The 9332-nt window shown below is 49.5% G+C and overlaps 1 non-coding gene across 1 annotated transcript; it reads right to left on the reverse strand.

Moving 5' to 3' along the window:
- Window positions 1-867: 867 nt before the first annotated feature.
- Window positions 868-940, reverse strand: TRNAT-CGU (transfer RNA threonine (anticodon CGU)). The gene has a single exon. It is a non-coding gene; the product is annotated as a tRNA-Thr (tRNA).
- Between the last annotated feature and the right edge of the window lie 8392 nt (window positions 941-9332).

Raw genomic sequence — 9332 nt, forward strand, 5'->3', positions numbered from 1 at the left:
GCACGGTTATTTGAGCGGGCTACCACGCTCTGCACTACCGTAGGGATAAATCTGCGACCTGAATAGAATTGCTTGCGTAAACATCCGCTTTCATTCGACAGAAATTTTAATGCTGTTAAATCAGACCTTCGGCCTGGGCTCAGGGCTAGGTGCAGTCGGAGCCGCATTAAACATTTTTCAGATTTTAGCCAACTTCATTTGAAATAATGCGAGCAATAATTAGTTTTCCCGCCCTGTTCGAGTACAGCGACGCTCAGTTGAGCAGGACCGTGCCCCGCCATTTGTGCTACATCAGTCAGAACCTTGAGCAACCAACAATCCCCACCCTTTGACGACTGGTTTTAGACTTGCATGTCCCAGCAACTCCTGCGTAAGCAGGTGAATTTGCACTTTGGGTGCAATCACCCACTTGCGAATCCAGCATATAAATGCGTTGACGCACTGCTCTGCGCATGCCCCGCACAGAGAGGATGTACATAATCACGTTCATAACGAGTCTACGCAAACAGGTATGACTGCATGCGTACACCCGTTAAAGGTACTGCATCACCTGCAGTATACACTTAACGTGCGCGCACAATCATGTCCACGCATGAATTTCATACGCTTCAAGCGTATGGGACCGCATCTGCTTGCCTTCTCTATTTTTCAGCCTACGCGAGTGCGTCTGGCCCTTTTGCAGTGGTCCTCAGCAATTTGGGGAACACGCGATAAGTGCTGGGCCTTAGGTAACTTCACCATAAGTTATATCATAAGAAGCCTACAAGCACTGACATCAAGGACAACATAGGGGAAAATACTTCTGCTTAATAAATGAACTAAAGAAACGATAAATTAATGGAAATGAAAGTGGATGAAAAAGCAACTTGCCGCAGGTGGGCAACGATCCCACAACCTTCGCATTACGCGTGCGATGCTCTACCAATTGAGCTACCGCGGCGCCATTTTCCCATCCACTGTCTTGGGTATTTATGTTTCCTAGTAGAACCCTGGGAGTGTTAGCCAGCGCCACCACTCAGGGTCTTGATGGAGGATGTGAAACATCCTTTTTGCCGCAGGCGTCACGAGAACGTGATCTTTTTGGGTGAAGCCAACGGGTCAATAAACCCACACATGCTACCTGAAGGCACCAATGTTGCCGGATTCGAGACCCTCGTTATGTAATAAACGAGAAGTAACGTGGTTAACCGAGGGGCCCGATTTTTTTCTAATCGTATCATGAGAAGCCAACAAAGATGCCGCCGACAACATAGGGGATATTACTTGAACTTACTAACTGAATTAAAGAAACGATAAATTAATGGAAATGAAAGTGGATGAAAAAGCAACTTGTGGGATCGTTCCAGACTTGCGGCAAGTTGCTATTTCATTCACTTTCATTTCTATTAATTTACCGTTTCTTTATTTCATTTACCAAGCACTAGTAATTTCCCCTATGTTGTCCTTGGTGTCAGTGTTTGTTGGCTTCTTATGATATGACTAATAAAGATAGGCCCCTCGGTTAACCCCCTTTCTTCTCGTTCACCATCAGTTGCAACATACCTGAGGATAAAAAGTAGGTGACATGACGGTTTGGGCGTGTACATAATAACGAATCACGTAGAGGAAGGATTTTATTCGCAAATGAAGCTGGTCGCAGCGGCAACGCTGTAAACTACACCAATTGGGACATCTTGTAAAGGTGGCAAAATTGATGTATTCTACACCGCTTTAAAATATATACCTGTAATGTAGGAGTGAGACTTTTGCAAAAACATTGCAAGCATTGTAACAACCTCACGTAAATTGTAAATTAATGCACATTTGTGCGCTTGGGATCTTCTAACAGATGCACTTTACAGAACTGCGATACCTGTTTTTGTTGCAGAATTTTGAATTTGTGAACTTTGTGCTTCAATTTTTTTTGTACTCATCTAAAATTTTCGGCAACCTTAATGAAAAATTTACACTCCTAAAAATTATTTTGCTCGTATTCCTACAATTTTACTTTCTCTCTCAAATGCATTATATTTGATTCAAATCGGTCAAGCGGTTGTATCATGTGAGCATTTATGCGTTTTACATGCATGTGAAAGGACAATCGGGGTTTGACCCGCACAAGTTAAAGATGACGCATTAATTAGGTCAAACTGCTATAGGAACTAGAATACTAATCAAATACCCGTTGCGTGCCCGTATTGCTATGCATATTGTCTCGTGGTGTCTCCGTGCATTTGCCAGCTACTCCATGCGCGTGCGCTGGCGTCTTACTTATGTGTAGGCACGTATCTTTTTGGCTATGTAAAATAAGCAGGCGTTCGTACGCTTTTACGCATGAGGCAGAGCGTGTGAAAAGACACCCGCAATTATTATCATTATTTTTTGTACATGGGAAACTTGCGAAAGTTTCCCTACTTTAGTTATTGCGGTCTCAACGCGCCGCCTTAAAATAAGCAACGCACTGCGCAGGCTGTGCACAAAACTACTTATCGTAAGCCTTTATTTTTTATATTTTGGCTCCATGTACAACGAGCGACGAAACCGCGTTCGTCGGCACCCTTGGTATCAAAGCCTTTTACAAGGGCTATATACACGCGCAATACGCTGACAGTTGTAAAGGAAACACTCACACGATGGCGACCTGCGATGTGGTGAGCGGCGGCGTGATGTCCGTGACGCAGTTTTTCACATTTACCGTCACGGCGTCGCCAATGACTGCAAAAGTACGAACACCAAACGTCAAGCTCTGGTCTGTGTCAGCCACAGTGAAGCAAGCACATGCAGAAGGTCGCAATTGAAACAGGCTACCTTATTAATGTTATATCTAACTTGACCTATCTTTAAACGCATGCTGCGTCGCGACAAAAGTTTCACTTGCAGATATGTCGGCAATAAGCGTATGGTCTTTCTCATTTCCCGGAAACGTCTGTTTCAAATATGATGCCGTTGGGAACCGAGGGATTGCAGCGGAGTGCCAGGACTAGAGGACCAGCGCGGCCGGCTCTTGGAACGGATTAGCGGGTGCTGTGCTTGCGCCGCGAGCACGCGCTGCGCAACTTTATTTTCGTGATCTTTTTTGCATTGCCGACCGAGAGCGCCGACCTTGAGCATCCGCGCTTAGCGGCGCCGGTGGGCGCTACAGGGCCCCCCGCCCAGACGGAACGGCGAGATGTACTCGTGGGCGAAGTGGAGACGGTGCTGTATGGGTTGCGTGCAGATCCGCGGTGAGCTCCGTGGGAGGCGTCTCGAGTTAGGCCGGTTTGAGGCGGTCAATGAGACTACCTCTTCGCGACCATTCGATAGAATGGTGGCGGACTTCGGCTTCTTGTGGACGACAGGGTGCGGCCGATCGTAGGAGGGTGGAAGAGGTGTCTTTACAGCGCCTCGTCTGAGAAAGACGTGGGTCGACGACGCAAGGTTCAGATGCACAAAGATGCTGTGGTCTGAAAATCGAGACGGGACGGACGCAGTCGCTGAATGCAGTCCTGTAAGCATTGGAGTTACTGCAGCGGCTTGGGAGAGGGGTCCGAGGGAATGAGCAAGTCTCCAGGAAGTCGCAGGGGTGCCTCATATACGAGTTCGGCCGGAGAACAGCCAAGGTCACGACGAAGGAGAGCGCGTAGGCCAAGAAGCACCATAGGAAGGTGGTAAGGTGGTGGAAGGTGGAAAGCGACAGCCAGGAGGCAAGAAAGGCTGCGTGGGACTGTTCGTGTGGGGGGGGGTCACTTCGGCGGTCTGGTACGCAAGCCACGAACGTACCCAGTGGCGGCCATCGGCGCCAGACGTAGCGCTGCGTAACGAGCCGCTGCATGGCTCGGATGCTGAGATGTCAGATGTCGCGAAAGGGCTGGAACACTGCACGGCGGAAGCAGCAGGAATGAAGGGGCGAGGTGCAGCCGCTGACGTGTCACACTCGAGTGAGCCAGGCACAAACAAACGGGTGAGGAACGAGTTTTAGGCGGCGGGAACAGGGATGGTTACGCAGCGCTTGCAGCTCAGGGTCTTCCATCTGCGCCCGAGCGAGACGTTCCCAGTCCACAGTTGATGTGGACTGGGAACGAGGGAGGTGATGGAGGGTGCCGAGGGAGGTGATGCGGGAGAGTGCTTCAGCTGCTTCGTTTTCGCTGCCTTTGATGCGCCGAATATTCCGATGATCCGATATATAGGCCAGTTGAGTAAGTTCACGTGCGACGTACTTGGAAGAGTTACATACACCAGAGGCTTATGATCCGTTAGAACATAAAATGGCTGGCCCTCCAAGAAGTGCCGGAAGTGCTGGATGGTGCAGTAGATAGCGAGCAGCTCGCGGGTCTTGGGTAGCGAGTCTCACCAGCTTGGAGCTTCCGAGAGAAGAAGCCCAGTGGACGCCACTCGTAGCCAATTTGCTGCTGGAGAACAGTGTCGATGGCCAAACTCGAAGCATCCACCGTCATGCGAGTTCTCGGGTGGATGAGAAGCATCGAATCGGCGATGGCTTGTTTAGCAGCCCGGAAAGCAGCTTGAGCTTAGGGAGACCAGAAAATAGCGTATGAGAAGCACTTGGTTGTGCGAAGAAGGCCAGTCAATGGATGCAGAAGCTCAGCGCAGTGTGGAAGAAAGCGTCGGGAGAAATTCACTAGGCCCAGGAACTCAGGCAGCCGGAGTAGGATAGTGGGTGCTGGGAAGTCTTGTACGGCCTGGACGTGGGAAGGCAACGGACAAATTCCCAGAGCCGAGATATGGTGACCCAGGAACTCGAGCTCGGCGGACCCGAAGACGCATTTCTGGGGGTTGACAACCAGGCCAAATTGTTGAAGGCATTGAAAGAGTTACCGGAGGTGACGCTCATGATCTTGTGGATTGGGAATCGCGACGAGGATGTCGTCGATGTAAGAAAATACAGCCGGGAGTGCGCGCGTTACCTCGGCAATGAACCTCTGGAACGTTTGAGCTGCGTTGCGTAGCCCAAGGGGCGTGCGCACATACTCAAACAGGCCGAACTCAAGCAAGTCCGGGTCACCAATATCGGGAACCAAGGGATTGCAGCGGCGCGCCAGAACCACAGCACAAACGTAGCAGGCTCTTATGACGTACTAGCGCGTACCGTGCTTGCGCCGTGAGCACGCGCCGCCTAACTTTATTTTCCTCGTCTTTTTGCCCACCGAGAGCGTCGACCTTCAGCGTCCGCGCGTAACGGCGTCGCTGGGCGCTACAATACTAAACGTACAAGCTTTAGAAGTGCCAAACCTACAAAACTACGAATCTATAGCTCGTCACCGTCAAGCCACAGCCAGAGTTATGCGTCAGTGTGGTTTTAGTTTCGTAGCACGTTTAGATGTTCTCAAGTTGTACGTGCAGTTTCACCGAGATGACTGGTCTCAAAGAGTACTTGTGGATACAAGCCGGATGTCACGATGCCTTTTCCCATGCTAGTCTTTTTCGCGCTTCGTAAGTGGTTAGAGCGACGCTCCGCCCGCGTTATCGATGGGATCAGCCGACCGTGAGCGGTGGATGATAAGAGTGGCATGGAATAGAACGAAATAAATCACAACAATATTTATTTTATTTGTTTGTTTATTTATTTATACATACTTCAGCACAATAAGCGCTATAGCAGGAGTGGATTAACAAAACAAAATTATGCACAGAAAAGTACAATACAACGATGACGGTAAAGTGCTAGGACCATTCATCTTGGAGGGCAGATGCAAAACTACGGGATGAGCATGAGCGAATAGACCCAGGTAAGGAATTCCAATCTTCTATGGATCAAGGGAAAAAGCTCAATTTAAACATATTAGTGCGTGCAAAGTAACGCTCATACGCGGTAATAGTTTCCATTTGAGCCGAAAAACAAGTTAGCATTATTGCAGATATGTCCAGCAATAAATTCCGCATTCTTATCGGTCATGTAGCTAGAGGCCGGATGTATTGTGCAAAATTATAAAAAAGAGCGGTATGTGAGTTTTATGATACAGTGCTAACCGCGAACGCTTGGTTCCTGATTTACTAAGAATAATTTACCGGCCACTGCATCCCAGTAAAAGACTTCCCGAAATATTTCAGCCATCGTCAGTCGAGGAATGCATGCAGCGCTGGTTATCATGTTTCTGCAAATGCATGCCGTCTCAACAAGCTGTACTAAGTAGCCCTCAAGCCTTTCTCGGTTGCCCATTGAAAACATTTACAGAGAAGACATTTACAGGTAAAATAAGCTGAAGTTTACAACAGTGGATCACGCAAGCAGCCAACATTATGCGTGCATCATTTGCGCGATCCACCGGCATCATTAACGCCATCCAGCATTTACCACGTCTCTGTTTGTCTAGGTGTGTGCGCGCGCGCAGGCACCTTTTGCTTTTATTACGATAGCAACGTGGCCGAGACGCAAAGACAATAAGCCGCACGGCACAACCGCTGTGACGCCGCGCCACCCAAACACTTTTTACGTTAACGTAGCGTAACCTAAGCTAACGTAAACCTGAGCTAAACCTAACCTAACCTAACATAACGTGGACGAGACGCAAAAGCCAGTAATCCTCACGGCGTGACATCAGGCAACTGCATTCAACCGTGGTTGCTAAGGCGCTGTGCGTTTATTTTACTCAAAGGGGACCACTCAGAAATGCTCCTGAAAAGTCCAGGAGTGCAGGCGCGGCCTCTGCAACGGCCCCTATTGCTCCCCCACGGAAACAAGTCTTTTTTTTTTCTTTTTTGAAGGTATAGAGTGCCGTAAGGCATGCCAAAGTTATAGTACGGCATGACTGACTCAGCAACAGCGCTGTATGCGCGAGACGAGAAGGTCTCTCCGTCGTACCTTTAGACACAGCGATCACCAAATGGGGTGTCAGTGCGCGCTGGTTCACCTGTTTCACCGCGCCGGCAGCCAGAGTCCGAGCGCAAACAAACTCGACCCCCCTCCGCCATGCCGGCACGCCTAGGGACAAACGCACGCTACACGCGCAAACAAACTTCACCGTAGTGCCTAGGCAGAGTCACATATTCAAGGAGCAAAGGCACCCAGATTTTTCTCTCGCACCCGCTCTTACTCGCGCCTGCGCAGAAACGTCGAGCGCCTTCAAAAGCGCCACGCCCCGCTGTACCTACTAGCAATTGTAAAAACGCATAGAGTAAAAACGCGACCGGACGCATGCGGAACTGACGATCACGGTTCAATCTCGCGCGCCGTATATGGGGAAAGCGGGTAGGCAGCGCGGTAGGGAGGGGGGGGGGCGGCTTCGACTCCGCCAACAAGTGCGTACTTTGCACGGCCGGGCGCGGTTGCGTGCGCTTTATCTTCTAAGGGATCTGCAGACGGTTCGTACATTTGTGTGCGCTGTGTTGTCGCCGCTCCTGCGTTGAAGCGATAGACCGCGCGAGGTCACTTCGCTCGTTGCTGCTGCTGCGCTTGGTCGCACCAGCGTTTTGACGGCGAGTGCCCATGCTCATCGAGTGTGATGTGTTCATGCTTGCTCGTGCGCGCTGACACCACATGCTTGTTAATTCAGTTAGTAAGCGAATGTTTCCAAGTTTATACGGCCGATAAAACTACTATCCTTACTTCGTATGGTTGTGCGCTAATTTGCTATCGCACCGATGCTTCGCCTTGCGAGCGAAACTCAAATTTTGACTCGCAGGAAGCATGAGCCTGTATACAAAGGCCGTCTGCCAGGATAGACCGTAATGTAAAAAATGTCGTACGGGAGCGAGCGACTGCTTGGAGCTCTTCTTCGTTGCATTCTGAGACGACGCAGATGCCCCAGCGGAAGCCGGGAACCCTAGGGTTTGTCTGGTAAGCCATGAGCACAGGGGCCTGCAAGCGTTCAAAGGCGTCAACTCTAAAAGAAAAACATAAGAGGTAAAACATAATAGGTAAAGAGGTAGCTTGACTTAATATTTGCCTTTAGTGACCCTTTAAAGGGAGACTAAAGGCAAGCATTAAGTCAAGCTATAGTGATAGATTAGTGCTTGAGTACCTCTAAGGCGTCAAATTATTGCGAACATAGGCTTAATAACCGAGAAAGTGAGGTAAATGCACGTCATGATCATAGACTCCCCTGAGACATTGAGGTGCCCGATGACGAAAGTACTCCTCAGTTAAATGCTAGCTGTCACAAGTACTCAACCGCCCACGCTTTCGCGTTTCAGTAGTTTCGTTATCGCGTAGTGGTGCGCTGGTTTGGCTGGCTCGCGAAACTCGCACAAACTGCAAGCAGCGGACAATTCAACTTCCATGTGATGCCGCGGGATGCCCGAACGGTCTACGCCACTTCACCAAAAAGCAGCTGCAGCGGCGAATCCACTGCTTTGTCTTGGCTCGGTACCGCCATCTGTCGGGCAACGTTTTTCATCGACGGCAGCAAAGGGTAGTGATAGCGTATGCAATGTCACCACTCCCCCGGTTGGGTGGCGGGAGATGAGAATTGCGATAAAGGTATTCGGACCCTTCAGATACATTTTTCTCGCAAACTAAGTCTTTTCTTGGCACTGAGCAAGCGTTGCGAGGTTTGTGGAACGGTATTTAAACTGCCCACGTCGACTTAGTATTTGCATTTAGTGTACCTTTAAGGCCTAGTCACACTAAGCCGACACGACACCGACATGACAACGATGCCGACGATTGGCCAACTAGTTGGCAGACCGTGCCGCTGAAAGCCTGGCGCCGACAAAATGCCGACGCCAATGAATGGTCTAAAAAAAAATTATGAGGCTTTACGTGCCAAAACCACTTTCTGATTATGAGGCACGCCGTAGTGGAGGACGCCGGAAATTTCGACCACCTGCGGTTAATGATTGGTCGAGGAGTTGCATTTTGTCATACAATAGGTTGAGAACGCCGCCGACGAGATTTCCGCAGTAGCTACCATATATATATATATATATATATATGTATATATTTATATTTACAGGCCACTCAACAAGTTTCACGGCAAGTGGAACTTGTTGAGTGGCCTGTGATTTGGGTTACGAGCTGTAAAATTAGACCATGTCTTGTCCTCTATCGGCTTGACACAGTGTTGCCATTGAAGCAGCCCTGCGAAAACCTTGCCGGCCCCAGCTTAGAGTTCTTTCAGACATCGAGGTTGCGCTACAGTTATTATAGCGAGGCTTTCCGTCTCACAAGTGCGCTCAGCGTTTGTTGCGTTCATTCGGGGAATTAAGCAGCATTAGTCTTACAGCCGCTTTCCAGTGGCTGCGCTCGCATAGCGGCACATCGGGCAACAAACCTTCCGCGCACCACACTGGAGATCAGGCTAGCGAAAAAAAAAATAAGTTGAGAGACAGGCTATCTTTTGCTTCCGGTCATTGTGGCATTGATCGCGCCCGTGTTGCATAACTAAGAAGCTTCACAATAGTGGAGCTGCCTTTCTACA

This window comes from Dermacentor andersoni, chromosome 1, assembly GCF_023375885.2.
Source record: "Dermacentor andersoni chromosome 1, qqDerAnde1_hic_scaffold, whole genome shotgun sequence".
NCBI classification, from domain to species: Eukaryota; Metazoa; Arthropoda; class Arachnida; order Ixodida; family Ixodidae; genus Dermacentor; species Dermacentor andersoni.